At 40.3% G+C, this 25,466-nt stretch overlaps 1 long non-coding RNA gene across 5 annotated transcripts in view; it reads right to left on the bottom strand.

Moving 5' to 3' along the window:
• Window positions 1-85: 85 nt before the first annotated feature.
• The window catches only part of LOC115497040 (uncharacterized), a 43,521-nt gene continuing 18,140 nt past the window's right edge, over window positions 86-25,466 (bottom strand). For 2 of the 5 annotated variants that reach the window (XR_012058162.1, XR_012058164.1), the window contains 3 exons: window positions 11,435-11,560; window positions 9,962-10,052; window positions 86-4,926 (listed from right to left, as the gene is read on the bottom strand). This is a non-coding gene — a long non-coding RNA (uncharacterized lncRNA). Of the gene's footprint in view, window positions 4,927-9,961; window positions 10,053-11,434; window positions 11,663-13,332; window positions 13,393-25,466 lie in introns of all 5 variants that reach the window. The other 3 variants (XR_012058165.1, XR_012058166.1, XR_012058163.1) reach the window with 3 other exon arrangements.

Genomic DNA, 25,466 nt, shown 5'->3' with positions numbered 1-25,466 from the left:
TATAACCGGGTTTGTGTCAAACACCCTTAAAAATGTCACCAAAGCAGGAGGGAGGCTGATACAGTCATCACACATCAGGCAATGATACAGAATAAATTTGTGTTTATTTAAATCCTTGCAGCAATAAAATCAAACCCACCAGCTCTGGTTTCCAAGTATTTCTTTGAGTCAGCCAAGCAAATCCCTGAATTATCATCTGCAGCAAACAGAAAACAGACACACTATTAAGCCAGGCTGTAAATATCACTGAAAAGCACACCTTGACCAATAAATCAGGGGCTGTAGTGGCAATGGTGTTAATGCAAAACTGGCCCATGAGAAAATGCACATTATTGCTCATGAGGGACAAATAATGCATTTGTGGTGTTGCAGGAGAGAGGCAGATAATGAATGCTGGTTGTGTAGCACCACTTGTTCATGAGACCCTTCAGACCATTGCCAAGAACCTCCCAGCTGATGGATGGAATTGACATATGGAAAGATTTGCACTTCTTTTCACACCTCCTTGGGAAGGCTGGGATGGTCTAGGGCATGCAGCGAGTTTGCTGAAAACATTTCAGAAAAAGCTGTGGGTCACCCAGCCCTGGGTCTGGGCTGCCAGTTCCCAGATCATCAATACAGTGAACATGGCATCTTCAGGAGTTTGCACCTCAGAACAAAAATATTTGCTCAATGAACCTTATGACTGTCTGGAGCTGTGTCTGGAGCTGGAAGCTGAAGGAGCACATGAGCTCTGGCACCAAGGGGGAAACCTGGGGTCGTGCACTACATGAGGCTTGTGGGGGTCCCAAAGGCACATCAGTCACCAGGAACTGGGTGTGTATGTGTGTGACTGAGCACAAAGGTGGTCCACAGGTACCCCAGGACAGGAAAACTGGTTCCACTTCAGTAGAGTGAGTCTCACCACAGTGATGTGATGTTTAAACACATGATAAGGAATGAGAAAAATTAAGGAAAGTTTAAGGAAAGTATAGAATTTACTGAATTTAATAGAATATACATTGCTGTCAACTCTAGTAATATTGGCATTTCAATTCATTAGAAGCCCAGACAAATTAGATGTTTGTATTCATTTAAAATAATTTCTCCTCTTTGACTTAGCCTAATTTATCATATTATGTCTTTCTGCAGTGCTTAGGCGAGCTGCAGTTTAAATGAACCCAAAAGAATATACGAGTAAAATATTAAGTAGTTGTCATTAACAACAAGGTTCATTAAAATCCAGGACCACAGTTTCCATGCAGCTATTTTTGCCAAGCCAAATACAAAATATTCTCCTACAAATGTAGGATTTGTGTTCCTTGCTGTATTAAAGCCAAAATACCTTATGACAGTATTTTCACAAATTAAACATGAATTTAAACCATAGTTACTGCAAAGAAAAAGATGCAACAAAGGGGAAGTGTTGTTTCTCAATATATAATCCTTACTCAAATAATATTTATTCTTTTTTTTTCCTAATAGAAACCTTCCATGTATCTGCCATTTTATATATACATTTTCAGATTTTCATGTGGTTTTCATGAGCAGCTACATTTTGGTTGTGAAAGGAAGCTGGATAATCAGCAAGCATCAACCCAAACACTCAAATATTCAGTTTTGGAAATTTTTGTTTATGTCAGCCCTGGGTCCACCAACAGAATAGCATTTATGCACTCACGCAGAGTTACAGGTAACCCATGAGTAAGCTCCTCTCATAACTGCATTATTCATTTCTCCATCATCAGAAATAGATAGTGTCAGTGAAGGCTACATAAATTATATTTATCCAGCAGGCTTAACCAAAGATGTAAGAATCTTGCTAAGGATATATTAATGTGGTTGTCAGATGGGGAGAGGGATAAGGAGAAGATACAGGACTTCCCCAACATCTGGAACAAAGCAAGTACAGAATGGAATAAACAGGTAAAGACAATGCAAATGTTAACTACAGCTAAAATAACCTCAAAAGATTCATTCCAGGATGCTCCTCTGGTAGACTCCAGCAAAAGCCATTACTGTAGTTTAATAATAGGATAGATAGGTAGATGGATGGATGGATGGATGGATGGATGGATGGATGGATGGATGGATGGATGGATGGATGGATGGATAGCTAGCTAGCTAGATAGATGATAGATAGATAGATAGATAGATAGATAGATAGATAGATAGATAGATGATAGATAGATAGATAGATAGATAGATAGATAGATAATCAAGTGGGTCTCCAAAGATGGTATATGGTATGATGGTATGGATTATCATTACATTTAGCAGGCAGGACATGGCACGAAGCAGAAAATATTCTTTATTTCTCCTACAGTACCAAAGTCTATGGCGAGGCATTTCTGCTGTTTCAGCTCTTCCTTATTAAAAGATTTTATAAATGTACACTTCTGCAGCTCCTGGCTGTGGTTTCCCAGGTGTGCAGGTTGACTCGTAATGTCACAGCTACCATCTGTTGACTGTCTGGAGTGTTCAGGGAGATCTTTCCGTGTGGTCTGATTTGATTTCTGCCTGAAATCCATGCTCCTTCCTTTGGATGGCATCCAGAAAACACCTGCGATTTTTCATTTTGAAATACTGTTTGCAGTTTGCTACATGCTGGCTGGAGAGCTGAGAGATCCTTGGGGAAATGAGTGACATCAGCGTGAGCCATTTGTCATAATGACTCGGAAAACTGCAGGATAAGATGTACATATTAGCATGACAATAGGAAGAGGGCTCACTTACTCTCCCCATTAAGTAAGTGGGACTTTCTGCCCCAAACCAAGCCCCCTCTCAACCCACACTGATCATGGTTTTTGGAGCAACCCTAATGATGGACCCAGCCTCCTTCACCCCAATTCAAGAGCCAAGAGCTGAGAGCAGAAGAGAGGCAGCACTTTTCAGCTTGAAAGCAGAAAGGTCTGTTATGTGTGAAGAGGAAAATTAGTTAAATATTAGTAAATAAACACAATTTTAGCCATCAGCTAAGCCTACAAAGGCCGGACTCATCTTGGAGCATTCCTTTTGCTCTGTGCTGCAGTCTCTGCAGGGACCCAGCAGGACATGGACCTTGTGATAAGGGGCACATCAGAGATGTGACAGCAAAGGGCTCTCCGGGGCCAGCTGGGCTGCTGGGAGCAGCAGGACTCTGCCTGGGACCAGACAGAGGGACAGGGATGCACAGCAAAATAAAATAACTATAAATGAAGTAAATAAAGAAATAAAAGCCACAGCCCAGTGGGTTCTCCCTGGTAAGGCTGTTGCAGCCCGTGTCTAGATATGTCTGTGTGTGAGTACAAGTTTCTCTTCTTATTCACTAGCAGCTCAGAGCTCAGAAAGGGACCTCTGCCATACTGCTTGTAATATAATAATATATGTGTAATATCTGAAGATCAAGACCATTTCTCTATTAAATTAGATAACAAATAATTAGATAATTTTAATTTACTCTATGAATCTTCTAGAGAGTAAACTGCTTACAGGCAACTAATGCAATAAACTTACTTTATAAGCAGGGAGCAACATCTGTTACCATGAAGAGTCTGCAGCAGGCATTAGGATTCTGTGCACACCCAGCCATAGTTAGAGTAAATGTATCATTAAGTTGGTATCCTTTCCTATTCAAAGCACATTTTTCAAGATTTATGTACTGCAGACAATGAGATAGCAGGAGAATCAACTTGTGCTTTACTCGTCTTGCATTCAACCCCTGTCACATGGCAAGATAACTATAATAAAAAAGGTAAGACAGAGCATGGAAGTCAGGTCACTTCTACATGTGGCAAAGGAAATCTGACTCCAGCTCCACACCCATCCAAAGGAATGGCAAAACAGAAGGTGCCCTGAAAGGGTGTCCTTGAAGTCACAAAATCAAGCACTAAAAAGTCAAGTCTCTTCATCAGTCTTCCTCTCATACTCACTGCTGTGAGGGATGCAATTACAGGGATGCATCCCAGGCCTGTAGGCAAAAGCATTAGTTAATATGGCTTCTAAAAATTCTTCCATATCTTTACTGAGTATGTGAGAACTGCAGTTTTTCCAGAGATTTGTAAACTTATTGAAATAGGCAAATATGAATGACAGAAAGGGATGTTCTTTGTAAAAGAATCTACTCTGCTGTGAGTGTGACATTACAATTTCAGATCCAAAATGTGCTGTGAAAGATCAATTAATACATTTTCACTTGGGCAAAAGAATCTATTAAAGGGCACATGTCAATCCACACATTTCACCTTTTTTCAATGTTACTATGACAACTCATTGTGTCCTTAAGTGACCAGTGATTTCTTAGGTGCCCTCATGATTTGAATGGGGAAGAAACCTGTTTTTTGGTGGATGGATGCCTTATTGCCATTGACAGAGCTTGCCTAGATTTCTAACTGAACTGGCAGCACAATATAAAAATAAAACCAAATCAGCCGAGCAACACTATTGTGCACTTTAGCAGTAATAGAAAACCACATTGTCCCTTCAGGCAGATGAGCACAGCACTGAAGATATCGCTTGATGTCATTTATGTGAATGTTGCATTTTTATTATAAATTAATCTACCATGTCAGTCACACATGCAAACCCTGTCAATGGTCATCACACACACCAAGAAAATGAAATAAGCCTTACTTGCTTTTCCATTTTGCAGTTGCTGACTTTTGTTTAAGAGGAACTCAACAAGATAGGATTAATGGGCAGGAGTTTGGTAATAATAGTGAGAAAGAGGGACAGCACCCAGCAGGAGCACAGGGCTGCATCATCCATGTGTTTGCTGTGTGTGAAACTGCTGGAAGGTCCTTGGCAGGTTAATTGGGAAGAAAAAATCTTGTACCTGAGCTTCTGCTGCCATCATGGGCTCTTAAAATCTCCCTTTTCTTCTTTGTAGCCTCTGGGGCAAGTCCCAGTGAGGGTCACTGAGTGTATGGATGGTTTGTGTCAACATCTTCAACTTTGTGCCAATGTCTTCTGTCCAAGAAGATTAAAGGCTTTGGGAAGAATGAACTTGAACATCGTGAAGCAAAGATAAATAAGTCAACACAGGAGCCACCTCACAGCCAGCTACACAACAAAGCTCCCTCCTAAGATGTATATGGTGGAAAAATCCAGCAGACACTTGATTTACCCTTCAGTACAGAACTTTTAGAGAGTTACCCTTCATGTCAAACTCTAGATAATGCAATCCAAGTTCTTCAGCTGCTGGAAGGTGTCACCTGCTCTGTGTAAGGACACAGAGATCCTGACACAACGGATGGCCAAGAAATTACCATGACAATACTAGTACAAAGTCACTGTGATTGCTATACACCAACATGGAAGCCAACTGCATTTTAAACATGCAGCACAAGGGCCTGTCATGGCCAAGGAACCCAGGAATAATGCACTGAAACCTTGAAAGTTGTAGCCTTGTAGGACCAGAGCCCATGGTAATATTTCAATATTATACCCAAAAATTAGCTATAAAAAGACTCTTTTTACTTCTGGAAGATTATTCCATGCTAGACCAGAATTAGAAAATATTCCTAGGGTTTTCAGCACCAAGGAGCCAATCCCTGTGTATTTTCTCCCCTTTTTCTGGTGGATGGGAAGAGCCTGTGGTGTTCTGTATTCTGCTCCAGGCAGAATATTCTGCCCACAGAAGCAGGTGGGGGAAATGTGTAAGATTCACTTTGACAATTCACTTTGACTCTGACTATGAGTAACATTCAGTTCATATCTTAATGTGGAGCTCAAGGTCAGCATTTGTCAATGTGCTTTTTTTCATCTCATTGTTCTCATCAGGCTATTTTTAATCTCATTGTTCTTAGAATCATGGAATGGTTTGGGTTGGAAGGGACCTTGAAGATCATCTCATTCCAACCTCCCCACTGGGGACAGGGACTAGACCAGGTTGCTCCAACTCCTTCCAAACTGGTCTTGACCACTTCCAGGCATGAGGCACCCACAGCTTCTCTGAGTAAAACACACCTCTTCCCCAGAAAACTAAGCCAAGAAAAATTCACAGAAAGCTTACAACTGCAAACACTCTGAAGGGTGGCAGCCACCTCTGTTACTGAGCCTTATGCACAGATAGTGAGCTGTACTTTGCTTGTGTGATCCAGGAAGAGCCCAGGCAAGAGGGAGACTGAGTCATTTTGGGAGAAAATGTGCGTCCACAGCCCTAAGCACAGACCTATCTGTACTGACATTGCACTTGAACTTGTCCAGCTTTAGATAGTCCACATATAACCCTGTGATCACAATGATCTGACTGTGAAAATTGGTTTGAATATATAGGGCTTCACACTCCCAATTTGGCCCCATTATCTGGGGTTGGGTCAGAAGTGGTGTAGAAATGCATGCAAAAGAACTGTCTCAAAACAGCTTTCAGCCTCATGGGCCATTCAGAACAGTCCATACAACTCCTGCATAAAACCCTGTTTGAGAAGAAAAAAAAAAAAAAAAAAAAAAAAAAAAAAAAAAAAAAAAAAGCCCCGTTAGTGCAGAAAACCCTGTTTGAGCTGCAACTCAAACTACTCTCTGGGGGGAAGGAGGGGCAGCTTAAGATGCACTGAAAATTTGATAACTGGATTAGGCACAAGAAAGAATTTCCTGAGGGGGAAAGAATTCACATTTTCTCTACTGAGAAAGATTTCTAGACCAATCTCATTTATCATGCATTCATTTGTTGAGTAAATATTCATAATATATAAGTGCTAGTGTCACTTTAATATTCTGATTAGCATGGTACATCGTTTCATCTGTCTAGATAATGGTGAAAGTCATACTAATCGAAGTAATGTTGTGTGTCAAATGATACAGAGCTGATTTACTTAAGACTTGAATGTCTGCTCCAATTAACTTCCAAAGTACATTGCACTGAAGTTCCTTTTTCTGTTGTTTTTTTTTTTTTAATGAAATAGAATACATAAAAAGTACGAGTTGCAAAGCAAATCCACCAAAGTCTTCTTATAGTTCTCTTCTCCACCAAAGTCGTCTCAACATATCCACCGACCTTCAGCCAGCCATTTCCAAAGAAGCCTGCAAAACTCCTAAGAGTTATCCCCTGCTCCTGTAACAAATTCATATCTATTTGTAAAAACAAGCTCAGAGAGCTGCCTAGTTCAGATCTCAGGCTTTTCTATACACTGCTCAATGGTTACAGCAAGACCTTCAAGAGAGAAGGAAACCCTATATGGAATAAAAGATGTGAGAGTTATAAAGTTTATATGGTTGACTGAAATCAGATCATTGTATCTAATTGCTTTTTTAATGTTGCTGTGTGTGTTTATAATCATCTTTACAAGGCACACAAAAAAGCACCACCCAGATGGGTTACCAATGAAAGTATGACCCACTCTATCTTGTCATTTGCACTAACACTACTACAAAATATTGCACTAGCCACCCCAATATTATTGCACTTCAGAAGTGTATTTGAAAAGTAGTTTACATGACAATCAAACATCCATTTCAGGCCAAGTGAATGCAATGAATAAGGAAATACAAGAAAACATTAGTTGGCACTAACAGTAAAAGCAGAATTACTTTGGCCACATCAGTTTAGAATGAATTGAAATAGAACAAAATATTCAATGTCTGCATAGATGTTACTTGAGAATAAAATGGAGGGAAGCATAAAAGTCTGTAATCCCAGTTAATTTTATTTTTAGATAGCAAAATTACTAGTTCAGGTGCCCACATATTGCTTGTATCTCAAACCTATAAAAATTACTGTAGGAGCTGTAGGAAGCCAGTCTCTGATTCAAAGCACTTCAGCCCAAGATATAACCCCAAGGTATAATGCTCAAACCTAAACCTATTCACATTCATTCCACATGAGGTGAGCACTTGTTCATATTGCAGTGATTTTTAAGGGGAATTTAGATACAGGCTTCAGCACTTTGCTGAATCAGCTCTTAGCAGATCTTCTGGACTTCCAGTTTATAGTGTCAAATCCCAAGAAAGGGTTTATGCAGCATCTACAATGTCTAAGTGCAAAGAAGGGACTAGGGGATTTGGTATCTGAATCCTGTGGGGCTCGTCACCACCCCATGCCCACAGCCCCAGCCCTGGGTGCTCTGCTGCTGCTGCCCAGCTCCTCCTCAGCATTTAGTACCTCTTTAAATTCTTCTGTTGAGCCAGAAGATCCTGAGAAAGAACAAGTAAATATTTAATCTACTGTTTGAGTTTTAACAGGTAGTTCTGGGGAGAGCTATTGAATTTTTATTACGAAAGATGATTTGTGCTCCGAATACCAGAATGTGGTTCTCACACAGGGATGTTCAGAGAAGCAGACTCTCCCCAGAAATACTCAAATTACCAACATTTCAACTAGGTTTTAATTACTCTTTTTAATTACTCTTTTAATGGCTCTTTTCGGAACTGAGGGGACTTTGTCAGTATTCATGCAGTGGACCTGTCGAGGAAGCTGCAACAGTATCACAGCCTTTTCAAAGCCAGGAATGAAGTTGATTTGCACCGTCTAGTCACCAATAGCAATATCAAATACAGTTTAATCAATAGTAGCAGACAGCACTGGAATAGCTTTGGTAAGGCAGACGTGCACCCAAGCACAGGCTCTGTCAGAGAATCAGATATCGGCACAGCCTGTGCTGCGCTCCCGCCAGCTCAGCTCAGACACATTAACCTTCCAAAGGACAGACGAGAACTTCCTTATTTTTAATTAAGTTAATTCTTCAGGTTACTTTAATTGAGTAATTTGTATTGAATTTCCTGATCAAGGGGGAGAAAGGATCAGGAGAAACAGATGTTGCCCCCTGCAGTCTGTAGAACAAAGAGAGCCATGAAAACTCATCTGTCCATCTGACTGCTTTTTTTATTAAGTAACACAGATGCTCGGAAGGTGGAGAGAACTGAGGCAAAACATTAACTTCTGCTTTGGGTTTTTTCCCAATTCTGCTTTGTAATAAATAAAATAAGATGGAAAGTAAGGCAGTAAACCTGCTTTCTCTTTCAGCCTTTGAATACACAGCAAACATCTGGTTTGTCTTTTTTTTTTTATGAGAGAGAAGTGCAGTTAGGGGCTTTCTGCAATAACACACTGATTTTTCTGAAGAATGTTTAAGCAAAGTTTTATTTATGTGCATCATCTCTACAGGATGCGTGTTTCTGTTTCTTGTTGAAGTTCAAAGTCATAGCAGCTAAAAAAGGTGCAGACAAGATTTAATACAGGCTGACATAAATGTAAGTTTTGGTCACGCTATTTGAAAACTTGTCAAATGGTGTAGTATTGTTATGTATCCTCTGTGTAGCTCTGTAGGGGTTGCAAATGCAAAAATTGCCTTGGGTTGCAAAACAGAAGGAACAGCGATGCTTCTGCATGAGAAAGGGAGGAAAGAGAGGGGAAATTCTTCGGATCAGTTTGGTTTTAGCCATTTTGTCAGATTTGTCAAACACAATAATATCCAAAGAATGTAGAATTCTGTAGAAACATATATAGAGGTTGCATGGGGAATGGCTTCTTCTGAACATGAAAATCTATTAATATATTTCTACAGCCCTCTGGACGTGATCAAATGAGTCTAAGATGGTACAAATGGGATTGCAGTAGCTGTCCTTTGATTTCAAGTCCAGTCACTGTGTAATGATGGCAGCTGAGAGCCTGAAAGCTCAGCCTAGAGGGACCATTTAGGGCTGATCCTGAAGCAGAGAAGCCTTGGCCATCATTTTGGGTCAGCTCTGTGTCACTCTCCCAGCTTTGCTCAGAACTTCCCCGCTCCAATTTCTTCACCAACTCAGCCATGCCTGGTTTAGAGACCACTGTCAGCAAATTTGGCTTAGACCCTGAAGATCACAAAATCACCTGGTTGGAAAAGAAATTTAGGATCATCGAGTCCAACCACTAATATAATAATAACCACTCTTTACTGAACCATTTTCACTGAGAAATATTCTGACTGCACTTTTCCGGCTGGAGGGCATGTCAAACACCTTGTCTATGTAAAGATCTTTTTATCTACTTGGATTTCACCAGTCTGAGAGCAGAGTGAGCTATACTTACCCCCAGCTCCAGGGGATCAGGGATGCTCAGACCCAGAGGTTTGCAGTGGATTTTCTGGTTAGAAAGAAGAGAATACACCTGGAGGAGCAGTCTGCAGGCATTAAAGAGAAGGAGAAAAGTCATAACCTTGCCCTGGGAAAGTGTGCAAACATCATATTTTCTTCTGCTGGAAAAAAATGATGCTGTTTTCTTAAATAAAAAATATATTTCAAATTACTAAAATATGTGAACCATTCTCTTATATTCCACTAGCGTCAAACCATAAAAATTTACAGCTGAAACCAACTCCACATCAAGCTGATGCTGGTAAAGGAGACTAGACCATGACTTGTTATGTAAATAAGCCCATTAAAGTCTTGAGATTTTACATGAAAATCAGATCTGCAACAACCATTCTGCCTTAGCTCTCTGGATTGTTTAATTTGTAGGTACATGATTATGCAGCATTATTATACAGAGAAGGCAGTTTACAAACCTTTAAGTGATCAATCAGTTAAATAAATATAGCATCTCTGGTGATGCTGTACTAACTCTTTAGGCAGTGCCTCATCCTTCTGTCATTAACATAATCAGCTTGAATAATGTTTTCACAGCAATTACCACCAGTGGGTCAATGTCTGCTATTAGCAACCTTTCCTCCGTGGATCATGAACACAATAAAGCATGACAGCCCCAGAAGACACTGGGTGTCAGAAGACTTTCCCTAGTACCAGTGCCAGGCATCTTTAATGTGGCACATATAGGGACAAGGATCACTCAGTGCAACAACGATTTGCAGTCTCAGTGGGGGTTTTCTTGTTTTGAGAAGTTCAGCAAGTGTTATAAATCTGCAAATTATATCAGACGTAAGAGGAAACCACATATGCAAAAGTGGTTTGGCACAAATAAAAGTTGTCCCTGCTTAGAAATGGCTTTTTCAATCTAGATTTTCTTTCCTCGAGTTGTTGCCTCTTGGCATTAGGTCACATGGGGTAGAGCTGGCACCAACATTCAGGCTTTAAAGCAATTTGTTGCAGGAGAAATGCCAGTAAAATGTTTTTGAAAAAGCAGTACTTGGTCACTAAACTTAATTAAAATCAATGTGCTTTAAGCCTTACACCCCAAGGGTACCTGAGGATTCTGGAGGTTAATTGCAATTGTTACTGCATTACTTTCCAAACTCAGATTTTTCATGCCTTGTATGTTATAAATCCTGCGAAGTCAGGTTAGAGAACTCCACATGTAACACATGCATTTTGCTAATTCAAATATAGCAAAGTGACCTACAGACACACAACAGCTTCCAAGAGCTGGAAAACGTGTGTCATAGATTGGTGGAACAGATACTGCAGACTTCATGCCAAACCTTGGGGGACATGAGGGCAAGTGTGGGAGCAGAATCCATCTGTCAGTCCCAATGAGCACTCCTGAGTTCTCACTGGTCCAGCAGAAAGGCGTCAGAGCAATAGGGTGACTGGAAAATGTAATGCTTACATCCAGCCTAGTGGTTCAGATTGGTGATTGGGTGCTTTGCAGTAATTTCCTCCCTTCTTTCCAGCATCAGCCCTTGCAGAATGAAGCCATCAGCTCCTCCAGGTTGGGAAAGGGATCTGGGGCTTTCTGCAGGTGAAAGGATTGCAAGAACCAGCTCAGCCTGCATGGTGGACAATACTTCCTTGGTAGTAATGTCAGATTTCCTGAAATGTGCTTTTACTGAATGAGCTGAGGAAACAAACAAACAAACAAAAAAAGACAAGCTCCTACAAGGACATGAGTAATATATGAAGTCCTGATTTTGTCTTATTTTTTAAATTCTTTTCTACTGTGATTTTGAAGTAAAAACCATGCAAGTCTCATGTTTGGTATTATGATATACAGTAAATAATTGTATTTAGTCTGCAGAATTTAACATGATTGGTGTGATCAGGAATTTGAAAAGCAAACCCCACCTCCGTCTCCTCTTCTTGGAAACATTTCAGCTATTCCCAGTTTCAATTATTTTCAATTCCACCAGTGTGATCAGTATGTTTAAAATTCAATCAGCCTTCTCATTTAAAATATTTCATGTGTGTGTCACACTAACAATCAACAACATTCCCGAATTTAACATCTGTTCCTAATAGCAAAGAGATTTAATTTAAGAAATGAAAAAAATATATAACGTAATTACTAGGCGTTCAATCACAATGAATAATGTGTTTGCTACCAGCATTCTGTTCTGTCAGCAAAAACTCTGGAGAGGCAAAGCAGCAGAAAAGTGGAACTGCTGGAAACTGGGGGGGAAACATCAAAATACTGAAATGGGAGAAATGCCGTTGTGCCTTCCCTGTGGATCACCCCAGCGAGCACAGGGGTGGCTGCTGGAGATGCACAGTAGCCAGCTTGGGAGTACCAGAGATGCTCTGCTGCCTCCATCTCTTCACGCCATCCCTCTGCCCTGCTTGACTTCTGAAAACAGGATGGATTTGTCACCACAGGTGGCTACAGTGGGTGATGCCATGCCCAGCCTGGTTTGTGTGTGTGTCCCCCACAACCATGTTTGAAAAACCACTAATAGATACCTATTTTACAAATTTTAAATAATATTAATTTCATCTGGTTTGTTTCCTATTACTCAGGTTGAATACTAGGAAAAATTTAATCACAGAAAGCACTGGAACAGACTCCACCAGAAAGTGTCACCATCCCTGGAAATGTTCAAAAAATGAGTAGATGTGGCACATGCGCTCTCTTGCAAATAAAACTGATAGCATTTTCACTGAAAACAAAAATTTTAAGTACTTCCACCTCATTGAATTGTACCCAGAAAAAAAACATATTTTATAAAAGCATCTTCAGAGGATTAACTATATATTGAAGAGGAAGAGCAAATTAGAGAAGAAAATTTCATAGAACTAAAGAATATTTTAAGTTGGCATGGATCCACAAAGATCATCAAGTCCAACTATTAAGTGAGTGGCCTACATGGAGATTAAACCCTCAACCTTGGTGATTTCATCACAAGGCTCTATTTGGGACACCTTCCAAATTATTGCCATTCTACTGGTGTCAGATTAAAGCAGTGGGCTGTCAGATTGATTTGAAGCATCTAGAAGTAACTTCTTTTCCCAAAATGTTGTTTTGCGTTTAACACAGGCATCTTTTGTTCATCCCTTAGAAATACAGAAATGAGATCACATATTACTTTAATACTAAGAATTAGGTCTTAGGAGGTGACACAAGAATGACTGACTTCTCTCTGGGACTCAACACATTTGGTAATTCTCACTCAATAAGAATCCATCTTTGATATTATTATAAATTTTTATGTATTGGCATTAATAGCCTAAGTCCCCTGCAATGCTGTCATCAGGCAAGGCTGTCCCTGGCCCAGCTCTTGTCTCCAAGTATACCTGGAAATGGAGGGAGCCACCAATGCAGAGATACTGACAGGTTTCCAATCCTGCTTGGACCTATATTTTAGGACACAGGAAAAGAAATAGAAATAAAACAGCAACTATTTAGAAAAAAAATGTGACGTAGAAAATATATGTTTACTATTTTTTGCCTCAGAAGTAGAAACATACTTCACTACTTATCTTTATGGGCAATGCTCCATTCAGTTCATAATTTAGATGTATGATTTTGTACTTTGGATCTGCTCAGTTAGATGCACAACACAATTTTAATTATTTCAAAATGATTTAAATGGAATAATAAATCTAGTGTTTGATGTAACATGGCTGCCTGACCCAAAGAAATATGTGGGCAATTATCATGTTTCCCAAGTGGATTTTTTGTTCCTCAAATCAGCCACTAATTAGCAGCCCCATTCCCAATGTTCACTCAGAGTAACTATGATGTTTTGCTGCATTGTTTTGGACAAGAATAAAATAATCCTTTTAATGAAAATAAATGTACAGATTTTTTTCTCTTAGGCCAAAATGCAAATGTAGTTGGTCTGATGGTTATAAGCATAATAAACAGAGTGACTAAAAAAATACAAAGGTTAGGAACGTGCAGTATTTATTTTCCAAACAAGAAAACTTGGTATCAGTGCTGGGTACAGGCAGTGTGGGCAGACTCAGGAGAGACCATCACGTTCTCTTCCCAATAGAAAACCAGGGTACCCAGTCTGAGCTGTTCCACCCTGCAAAGAGCTACACTGGGCTTATTTTTCAATAATTAAACAGTTACCTTTGAATTAATGATATCTTTGAAAGTATCTGCAATTCCATTATCATTGCAGAGTGCATAACAAGGTCACAACAAAGGGAGGTAAATGTAGATCAGTCTAGTAATGAAAGGGTCTAGCCAGGAATGAGGACTTTTGGTTAGGAAAGGAAAGATCAGTGTGCCTTAGGGATTCTTTTAAAAATTTTCTGTATAATAATTCCTATGTGCTACACCACCATTCCAAATCCCATTTTTGCATTGTACCTCAACCTTCTAACATCCATTGTTAGGCAGCAACGTCCTCTTTAAAGGCCAAAGACCTAAATTAATAATAACCAGCAGTAATAATGTTGATTTATCATCTCTGGAGCCATATTTTTCACATGTGTCTAGTAAAACTTTGAGCAATCTCCTCAATCTGGACACTTTTACTCTCGAAACCATTACCCAAGTGCAGGCTTCAGCTGCTCTCAGGGTTCTAATCCATGTTTTGTCTTTGACTGCTCTGGGAAAATTAAATAAAAAATAGGTTGCTGAGGCATGAAAAAGGATAAAGAGAGCCAAGAAAAAGACATGAAACAAAAGCTCTGCCCCAAATCCTGCTTCATTTCATAAATCCTTGATTATATGTGGAGAGGGTGACACATCCTCAAAAAAATTTCTTCAGACTTTTATGGCATTTCAGATAAAAACAAACATTCCTTCTCATTTTCCTTTTAGTCTGAATATTGCTTTTTTTTTACTGCATGTGCTTTTTAAAAAAATACTGCTTTATCTGCATACTATGGCATTTTTTCATTATTTAATTGAATTATATAAATTTGTGCATAAACACAAAAAGAAAGGGGAAGAACTGCTCTACACACAGTCCTGCCTCTTTATCCTGGGATTCCTGTATGGTTAAATTGAAAATGTTTAAAAGTGCATAATGAAAATAAATATACATTAGGCATTACCTTCAAATAACTGCCATTTATGCATGGATGTGTGTATATGTATGTGTATGTGTGTGTATAAACACACACAAATACAGACACACATATATATGTGTGTTTGTGTGTGTGTGTGTGTGTAAATGACAAGTTTACCTGTCTATATACAAAGAATAATTTATCCTAACAACAGTCTCTTTAGTGGCAAACTTTCCCAAAGCATAACAAGCGAATCACTTGCATAAAACCTGGAGATATTATCTTCTGTGACAACCTGGAGCTGTTTGCAATGACACATAGGTAATTCCTTCTGGGGAACTGCACCAAAAGCAGCACAGATATTCCCAGTATGGATGCTTAATGCAGGGAAGAACTAACCAAGGGATATGAAAAAAATCATTACGGCTAAGGTTGTTTTGCTGGAATTTCACAGGATGCCTCACCCCTGGAAAGATCCCTCATCCAGCTTGGATGGGTCTTGGAGCAACATGGTCTAGCAGAAGGTGTCCCTATCCATGGCAAGGGGACTGGAACAAGGCAAGGTTGAAGTGTCTTCTAACCCAATCCATTCTGTGATTCTACTAAATACATGATTATAAATGTCTCCCAAAACAAATTCCCTTTATTTCTTCTAGGTTTACTTGTCTTCAAGGGTAATAGAGCATAACCTAATTACAGCAGCGATTACCAGCTGTTTTAATGACAGTTTTAAGGACTTAGTAGAGGGAAATAAAAAGGTTAATTTTGTAGCTATTGACCATAAACTGGTTTTCTGAAGATCCCTCTATGAAGCTGTCCCTGGCTGGCAGTGAAGGCTGTGAGCTCCTGCACCCTGTCCCCAGTCAGCCTGGACCTAAAAACCAAACCACTGCCCCTGGCCCAACACTGCCACTGCTGCAGAGGACGACATTGCCCCAGCACATGTTCCACACCTCTTTGCTATTCCACATCTTTTTTTGAGTGCTTTCAGGTAGCAGTGGGTTGTGCTGATCTTCCTCTTATCAGCAGTCGCCAGGACTTTGGATGGTAACTTTGAATTAGCACAATGAGTAATTCCACCGGTCCTTTGGAATAGTTTCCAGCAAAAGCTGCTGTATGAAATTATTCATTTCTCATTGCTGTCAGCAGTTCTTTTATTTACCATGATTTTTCTATGCTTTATTCCCAGCCTTAATATTGACCTTTAACTCACCAGTTCCATTCTATCCTTTCCAGCGTCCCCAGAAATCCCCATTACTCTGCAGTGTGGGTGCTGTGTGACAGCAGGAATCTCTGCTCTCACACCCCAGCTCCTGGGCTTTGGGTCAAGTCTGATTTTTGCATGTCTGCATACACCAGAAGTACTGATCGATGGGAGCAGTTGATCATCCTTGCAGGACTGCAGGAAAATGCCCCCAGGGTGTAAAGGAGAGATTGGAAATCCAGACATGCACAAAATCATAGAATCATGGAATCTCCTGATTTTGAAGGGTTCCACAAGGATGGTTGAGTCAAGCTCCTGACCCAGCACAGAACCCCTGGAAGCCCACCCTGTGCCTGGGATCATTGTCCAAATGCTCCTTGGGCTCTGCCAGGCTCGGTGCTGTGACCACTGCCCTGGGGAGCTGCTCCAGTTTCCCTCTGGGGGAAGAAGGTTTTCCTAATCTCCAGCCTGAACCTTCCCTGACACAGCTTCCTGCCATTGCCTCAGGAACATGAATGTCATAGAGACAACATTCAAATCTTTACAATGGCAAATGCAAGCTGGGGAACTCAGCTTGGTCCAGTCCTGCCCCTCAGGGCATCCTGTCTCAGCTGGTGGAAGGGGCCCTGGTCAGACAGACAATTCCAGCAGCACTGATTGCTGCAAGCACACCCACATGTCCACACCATCATTTAAATGAGTTTATCAAACACATTCACGTCCAGTTCCCACCTCGCCTGTGCTCCAAGACTGTGCCAGTGCTTTATAGTTAGAAGATTTATAAAAAGGTATTAAATTGTTTCTATTTATAAAATAATTTTCAATGAGATTATAGATTCCAGGCTTGGATTGACTGCAAATTCACCATTCTGTGACTTGATTAAAATGCATTATGAAGGGAAGATGGCAGGAAGGCAGCCTGCATTTCCAGGCAGAAAAAAAGCATCCAGCTTGCCCTGCTGAATGTCCTTTGAGCAGTCACTGCTTTAGTAGACAACTGCATCTTTGCTGCATGCTCAGATAAGCCCAGCTCCAGAATGCCACATTTTCCATTCCACATTTTCATTTAAAATTCCTGTTTCACATGTTTTTCTGAGACCAGTTACTTGCAATCTGGATCTTAATGCAAATACTTAAAGCTTAAGACAGAACCAGAACAGCTCGTTTGAGAATTGATAAAGCATTAGAAAGCCTTTTTTCTTGCCAAGTTACCATTTCACCTTTGATTCAGCACAGTATGTATCGGTGCACAGGCCCCTGTCTGCTCATTGATGAAAATAAGGACAAAAGGAGCAAACAGCTGAAATAAATTTCACATAAAAATGCAATTTTTTTAGTGAATGAGAACACTCCCCAGTGCTCAGCCACAGAGGACTGTGAGCACCAGGGAGGTCTGAGCTGAAGGTGAAGGCTGCAGTGACCCCCAGTTTGCCCAGGGACCAGTAGGACATGGGAAAGTGGCACAGGGCAGAAAAGCACAGGAATAGCATCCAGATCTAAAGGAATTTCAAGAGGATATTCTTGTGCTGTATTTTCTATTTCACCCTCCCTTGCAGAGTTAATGGCAAAATGCCCTTAATGTCCTTTTATGGGGATAGCCGGAGATATGTACCATAGCAAATCTACCTCTAATAAAATGAAATGTTTGAATTGAATTAAATGAGATTCTGTTGATATCTTTTGCTGGAAAATCAACCTCTTTATTCTTAAATTGACCTATCCTTTTGTCTCTGAACACTTAATTGTTAATTCCCGGGTGTCTGCTAATAGATTTGAAACATGAATGGTAATTGGAATGGTTTAAATTCCTTCACATTGATTTTTTTTTTTTTTTAAGTCCTTACTAGCCTCTTGACCCTAGCTGTGCCAATGCACTCTGTGTGTATGTGTGTGTGCTCTGCAGATACCTGCACACACACATGTGCCGTGGAATTTGTACCCATAAATACATGACACTCAGCTTGGAAATGGCAAAATCACAATTATATTCATTCATCCAGTGCTACATATCTGTTTGGTGACTATATTCTCCAGGTCTGTCAAAAATATGTCTAAATATTACCTTTTCTCGGCATTCAACACTTAAAAATCTGGCAGACTCAAATTTTTACTGGCCTTTATGTGACTGTAGCATGACAGGGGCTGTGTTACAGGAGATGGGAAGCTGAGCCACTTGAGCTTATTCTGAGGGTGTGATTTGGGGTTGGTAGCATATATAACAAGTACCCAATGCTGTACTTTATCTTTTTATATTTTAACCCCTAGTGCCAAAAAGTCACTTGCTTCCGAGCTGTCACTATCTTCAACAAAGAGCAGTATCTTTGCCATGTCACTATCCCTCCCCTTCAACCCAATCAGATCTTGCTAAATAAATCATTAGAAAAATTACTTTAACATTCCAGTCATACCCATTTCCTCATCTGGTTTCAGTAATGCCATCTAGGTGAAATTTATGCTCAGTGTAATAAATCCAGAGAGTTTCCTTCCATGATAAATTCTGTGCCTGATATTTTGATTTGGTGTTAATTCTGCTTCCACTTTTCATCCTGCTGGTTTGTCATTGGGGTTGACCACAGGCCCAGTAGTAAACAAACCCAAACAACACCAAACCACACCAGGTCAGGGATCCCACCACTACAGATGCAATTTCTTCTCCCTTTCAAATGCTTGAAGTATTACCTCCAAGAAGGAGCTTCCAGTCTATCCTTTCCTCTGTTCATTCCTTGCATGGCATATTTTAATTCATATTTTAAATAGCTACCTCTTCACATAAAGACAGAAATCATGTATTACAAAGGCTCCTAGCAACACTGGTACCTCTCAGACCTACACACATACAGAAACAGAGGGTTTATCTCTGTGCAGTGGTGCATGAGAAATATTTCTCTGCTCAAATGAAGAGATACAGCTGAAAACCAAAAGATATAAAAAAGGTAGCTCTTCTAACACCCAGTGAGATAACGATAGTGTCATTCATGCTCACAGATATATTGGAAGGATTTGAAAAAAATCCCACAATTTGTCTCTTCTTCTGACAAATGGAATGCTCACCATCAGTTGCAGCTGTGGGTAGTGCCATGCCTATGGATCCAGACCTCAGCACCATGTGCAGAGAGCCGTTACCCCAGTGTGATATTGCACCTTCAGAGTGAAAACAGCTTCTCTCTATTTCTTGCTGTAGATCACAATCAGCTGCAAAAACCTTAATTGTTCCATATTGGTCATGTTGGTGAATTTCCAGGAAGCCTTTAAAAATAAAAAGCACGCCTGTACTTTCTGAGCATTATCCTCTACATACATGAAGATACACTACAGATCTTTCCAGCCATGGCTCCATCCATGAATCCAATATTAACTGAGGGTTCAAGCAATCCCTGTTTTAAATCCCCCTTTTTAAACACTGATCTTAGCAGTCACTAGGCCAGTGTGCAGTCTGACATCTCACACTTCATCACCATAGCAAAACAGGATGGGACAAGTCAGTTCCCTCCATCTGGGATTCATGAGGCAGATGGATGGACCATTGCTGTATAGTCATTTCTGGGCAAAACTTTGTTACAAATCTTCCACAGCAACGAGGGGAGAGCATCTTTCAGACAGGGATCTCCACATCTCTTCAGCCACTCTTAGCAGAATGTGAGGTGAGAAAATAGACATATTTTAAACTGATCCCAGACCATGTGCTTCAGGAAATATCTTTTTCCCTGGAAATGTTAGAATCATTGAATGGCTTGGTTTGGAAGAGTCCTTAAAGCTCATCCAGTTTCAACCCCTCCTGCCATGGGCAGGGACATCTTCCACTATCCCAGGTTGCTCCAAGCCCTGTCCATCTTGGCCTTGGACGCTTCCAGGTATTGGGCAGCTACAGCTTCTGTGGATAATCTGTTCCAGGGCCTCCTCACCCTCACAGGGAAGAATTTCTTCCCCATATCTAACTTAAATCTCTCCTCTGTCACTTTAAAGCCATTCTGCCTTGTCCTGTCACTACATGTCCTTGTAAAAAAAAAAAATGCTGTCATGGTTCCCTGGTGGTGCTGAGATCCTGGTGGAGTCTCATTTCCCCCTCCTGGTGCCAGCACACAGCCCTGAGCTGGTCCAGTGTGTTCATGTATCATCCAGATAATTTTGACACCAAACCCAAGGTGAGCTCAGTCCCACACCGGAGCCACACATAATATATGGTGCATCACATTTTGAAGGATAAAATCTTGATCCCCATTGGTTTTAACTACAAATACTGTGAGTGGGTCTTCTGCATCATACTGAATTAGTTCTTGCAGGTCTGCTGCCAAAGTCTTTCTGCAATCAAACAAGGTTTAATGTAACCAAATTAGTGCCTCTATCACTGGAAATAGGAACATTTCTATGCACTCAGTTTTGTCTCACTCAAGGCATGCTAGATAATTTTTTTCAGATCATCAGCAGGCAGTAATATTTTGATGCTCTGATGCTACTAAAATAAAGACACCACAAAAAGCACACTGTACAATTTTTATCTTGAGAAAATCTAATGCAGTATGCCACTTCAAATTTTAGTTAAGTAGCCTTACATCATAAAGAACAGTTGGTATTTTGCTCTGCATGGCAGAAGCAATCTTCCAGGTACAACCTTCCCCAGTTGCACTTCACTCTTACCTTTTTAAATATAGCATTATAAGACAAATATTATTAGCACAAAGAGCTTTAAAATCTTGAAAGTTTAGACTCTTGTGGAATACAGCAGCCCCTAAAGACACTAAGCATCACCAGGACAAAGAGCAGAACAGACCTTCTTGCTGTGTCAACAAGTATTTTAAATCCTTGTTGAAAAGCTGCATGATTACATTATGGGGGAAAGTATCTGAAGAAGTAAATACTCTCTGATTTCCCCTGGTACAAGGGCACACTGCCTGTGAACTACTGAGATGTTTCAAAATTACTTTGCAATTCAGGCAGGAGCTGATGAACAGCCCATGACATGTAATGAGGAAAAAAAATCACCAATTTGAGAGCAGGAAAACCTTCCGGTGGGAAAATGGTCTTTTCCTGTTATCTTACAAATGATCCCTCACAATGAGGGAGTTAAAGAAGATGGCCCAGGGCACACATGCAGCTTGTAGCAGTGCCCTTCTGCTGCTGAGAGATTATCTATATCAAGCAAAAAATATTAAAGTAAGAATTCCCTGGAGTCTAGGGAAGAACATTTCATCCCACTTTACTTGGAAAGAGAAATCTTCTCTTATGTCATAGCTCAATTATAGAGAGAGGTCAGAGACACAATGGTAAGAAGGACAGAGGGAAAGGAAGGGAAAGGTCACAGTGCTCATGGGATGAATCCATGTCTTAATATTAAAGAGTTCTTCCAGATGGGTATTTTGTCACAGACCTTCCTTCCTGCTCATAATGAGAGAAAATAAAGTTGTGGCTGACCAGTTAATACTGCTTGGGCAGGGATATTATTACAGAAATAAAATCTGGTCCGTCAAAAAAAAAAAAAAAAAAAAAAAAAAAAAAAAAAAAACCCAAAAAAAAACCCCACCAACCTGATGGCCAACTAATACCTAATACTTACTGGTATTGCTGTCAAAAACAGCTATTAGAGCTAAAAAGGAAAGGAGATTTATGATGTTAATCACTTTGCTAACTGCCCTTCACTCCTCTACAGTGGGGCAGAAATACTGTTCTTTGCAAAAGTCACATGGAAGCAGCTAACCTTACCTGAATCATCATTTTTTGTGTGTTAGCTGCCCTTAATATAAGAAAATTAAATTAAGTTAAATACAAACATCTAACACAGCAGGATAAGAATCAATTTTGCTTTAAAATGATTACACAAATCTGGTACTAAGCTTATATAAGCAAAACTATTACCAAGTTCTGCACTTTTCCTTCTCAGCCCTACCCCTGTACCTCCTCACCCACTCACAGTCCCATAGTTGGGCCAGGGTGATGGATCCAGGTCCCTGGGGTGCCTGGAGTGCCCAGAGTACCAGGGACAGGCACAGACCTGCCCAGGAAACTTGGAAGCATTGATGCAAAGACATTTCTGAAGCCAAACACATGCAGCAAATTTTTCTTGCAAGAGTTATGGTCAATCAAGGAATAAGGAGTTACCAGGAGCCCAGCACGTCCCTTCTGCACTCAAAGAAATATCTTGACATTAAACAGCCACAAGAAAATCTATACAGAATCGAGAAATTACTTAAAGCTAACCAATGCTTTTAAAAGCAACTTTTCTTGGTAGATAATTCACATGCAATAAGATGGGATTTGTCAAACAAATTGTGCACTCAACAGAAGCTGCTGAAGCTCCACAGGTTACCAAGCCGTTTTTAGGCTCCTAAGGATGCTTTATGAATATTTCTCTAAGCTGCCAGCTTGCCAAGCAGCTGTACTAGAGCATTGTCCCACTAGATGAGAGATTAAATTACATAGTGTGTTTAGATAATAAGGATTGGGATCATTTGTATGAAACAAACAAGACAAATATTTAAACAAATAAACAGTCTGTGGCTTTATGAAAAGATGATGAGTGCATAATGAATTCTTAGCAGGCACTGCAAATTCCTGCATGGTTTGAGCCCATGTTTTCAGAGTGTGACATTTTTAAAAAGAGGAGAAAAAGTACTGGGGCAAAGCTGAGAAGATTGCCTTTCATGGTGTTGGTGCCTTGGCACTGCAAGCAGCCAAGATGACTTGATGGGTACTTGGGTGGGCTCCTACCCTGCTCCTCAGCATCGTCCAGGCTCCAGCAGCCCACACTGCTCACCAGAAGGTAAGGGCTTCCCACATCCTGAGGAACTCAGAGGCCAAATGCTGAAACACACGCAGCATTACAGCTAGAATATCTCCTTTCACTTTCTCTTTCTCCTGAAATACTGAGATTAATGACTTTGCAAAGTCTGCCCAAGCACTCTCCCCTAAAAATTCCACTTGAAGATTCCCTTTTCCTCAGCCACTTCCACATGACCCAGTTGCTGGGATAGTAAGCCCCATTTTGATCTGAAATTGTTCATATTAATAATGCCATATATTACATTTGACAGTCTCTAACTGATCCTCTAACTTCCACGGGGCAAAAACTTCTGGCAGCGTTATTGGCTTTGCCTTTTTGATTAACTGCTCTGACTGGCAGTGAAATCCCCAGCAGAAGTGGATGCTCCTGGGGGAATTTTTCAAAGGTTAGATCCTCTCATGCTGGTGCAACGTTTTTGTCATTATTCCAGAAGACAAATTAATCACTTAGGCCTACATCCTCATCACAGTAGGGGAAAAGAAAGTCAGTCAGGTGCTTAAAAAAGGTTCAAGCATTTAAATACACTTCACGAATTTAGTCCCTAGTAATCAAGCACTGGAAGAGGGAGAGCAGCAAGGGGGGGAAATGAGACAAAGGAACAGACAGACATGCATTAGAAGACCAAAGAGAATGAAGCAATATGGCATCAGGAATGGAAAAACTCACTGATGATAGGTAAGAGACCATTTTTTTTCTTAAGAAGGAATAAAGACCAGGACAGAGTACTGGCCCTTGAAGTACAGTAAAAAGTCATAATTCACAGTTTTTGAGGGCACTGAAGCTAAGGCCTAAGTCACTCACAGAGGAGTTCTACATGCTATACTCCCAAACTGGTCCATAACTTCTCCAAAACACGTAATACTGTGCTGTATTCCTATTGCCAAGGAAAAACACGTGGGCCAAGAAAAAAATTCACACTGTCCAGTAACCTTCAATTTTCTCCATGTCTTTACACTTGAGGCTGAAATCTGTCCCATGTAGTGAAACCTCATTGATTCAAACCTTAAGTAACATCCCTGAGATGGACAGGGAGGGAATAGGTATCTTAGATTCTCTGTGCCAAACATATCTCTCCACCCTAGGTTATATTGTCCAAAACGTGTTTATCCTTCTTACCTCCTGCTGTCAAAGGGCAACCCGTCCTTTCCTTCACTCCCTGCTCTACAAGCAGAGAAATCCCCCAGATGGGGGGGACATCTCCTACCTCCAGTTCCCTTCCAACCCAACTCTGGCTCATGCTCAAGGTCTGCTGTGCAGAGCAGCCCCAGCCTCCTTGGCTCTTTGAGGGCAGCCTGCTCCCCTAACAAGTTTATCTTTCATTATACTGAATGAGGCCATCTCAGAAACTGTGTGAATGTGTATTTTGGCAGGTGAAGTATATTTCCTTGTTGCTGAATCATGGTGGAGCTCATCTGCTCAAATCAGCTCCCAGATTGTTTATATCCATGTGACAGAGTTCTGTTCACCATGAAGTCAGGATCAGGTCTGATTATCATGGTCAAATGACTCAGCTCTTTAGGCAAGAGTCGGTCGTTGGAAAACACTGATGTTACTTCAGGCCTCCATGTGAATTCCAGATGAATGAGCAGAACTGCTCTCATGGGGCTTGCAGGCTGCACTGGTTCAAGGCCATGTACAATTCCTTAAATACCATTGCTTTATCTACACCTATTCTCAGTTTTGTTGCATGACTCTTCGTTCAAATTACATTTGGCTGAAAAAACATATTCCAGTTCATGCACAAAAATGCTCAAGGTTGCATCCTGTAATAAGGTAAACTGCAGAATCACTAAGGTTGGAAAAGACCTCCATGATCATGAAGTCCAACCTTTAAACTAACACTCCCATGTCCACTAAACCATACTGCAAAGTATCCCATCTACTTGTAGAAAGAGAGAAAGAGAGAGAGAGAGAAAGAGAGAAAGAGAGAAAGAGAGAAAGAGAGAAGAGAGAGAGAGAGAGAGAGAGAGAGAGAGAGAGAGAGAGAAAGAAAGAAAGAAAGAAAGAAAGAAAGAAAGAAAGAAAGAAAGAAAGAAAGAAAGAAAGAAAGAAAGAAAGAAAGAAAGAAAGAAAGAAAGAAAGAAAGAAAGAAAGAAAGAAAGAAAGAAAGAAAGAAAGAAAGAAAGAAAGAAAGAAAGAAAGAAAGAAAGAAAGAAAGAAAGAAAGAAAGAAAGAAAGAAAGAAAGAAAGAAAGAAAGAAAGAAAGAAAGAAAGAAAGAAAGAAAGAAAGAAAGAAAGAAAGAAAGAAAGAAAGATTCTCTTCAATGACACAGGTCAGAATGGCATTGCTGAGGAAGGAAGGCTTTTGGACTGCTCTCACATATATATGAAGACACAGAAGGGTAGCTGCTTTTGTAAAGTAACTAAAATCACAAGAAAAATGCTGGGACTTAAAATTCCAGTCTTTTAATTCTATCACATAACAAAGCTGACATGATTTGTCTTGTTTCCAGACATTAAAGCAGCAGCCAGAAATTTAAA

Source organism: Taeniopygia guttata, chromosome 13 (assembly GCF_048771995.1).
Source record: "Taeniopygia guttata chromosome 13, bTaeGut7.mat, whole genome shotgun sequence".
NCBI lineage: Eukaryota > Metazoa > Chordata > Aves > Passeriformes > Estrildidae > Taeniopygia > Taeniopygia guttata.
The sequence above is the reverse complement of the archived record's forward strand: the minus strand, read 5'-3'. Positions and strand labels throughout refer to the sequence as shown.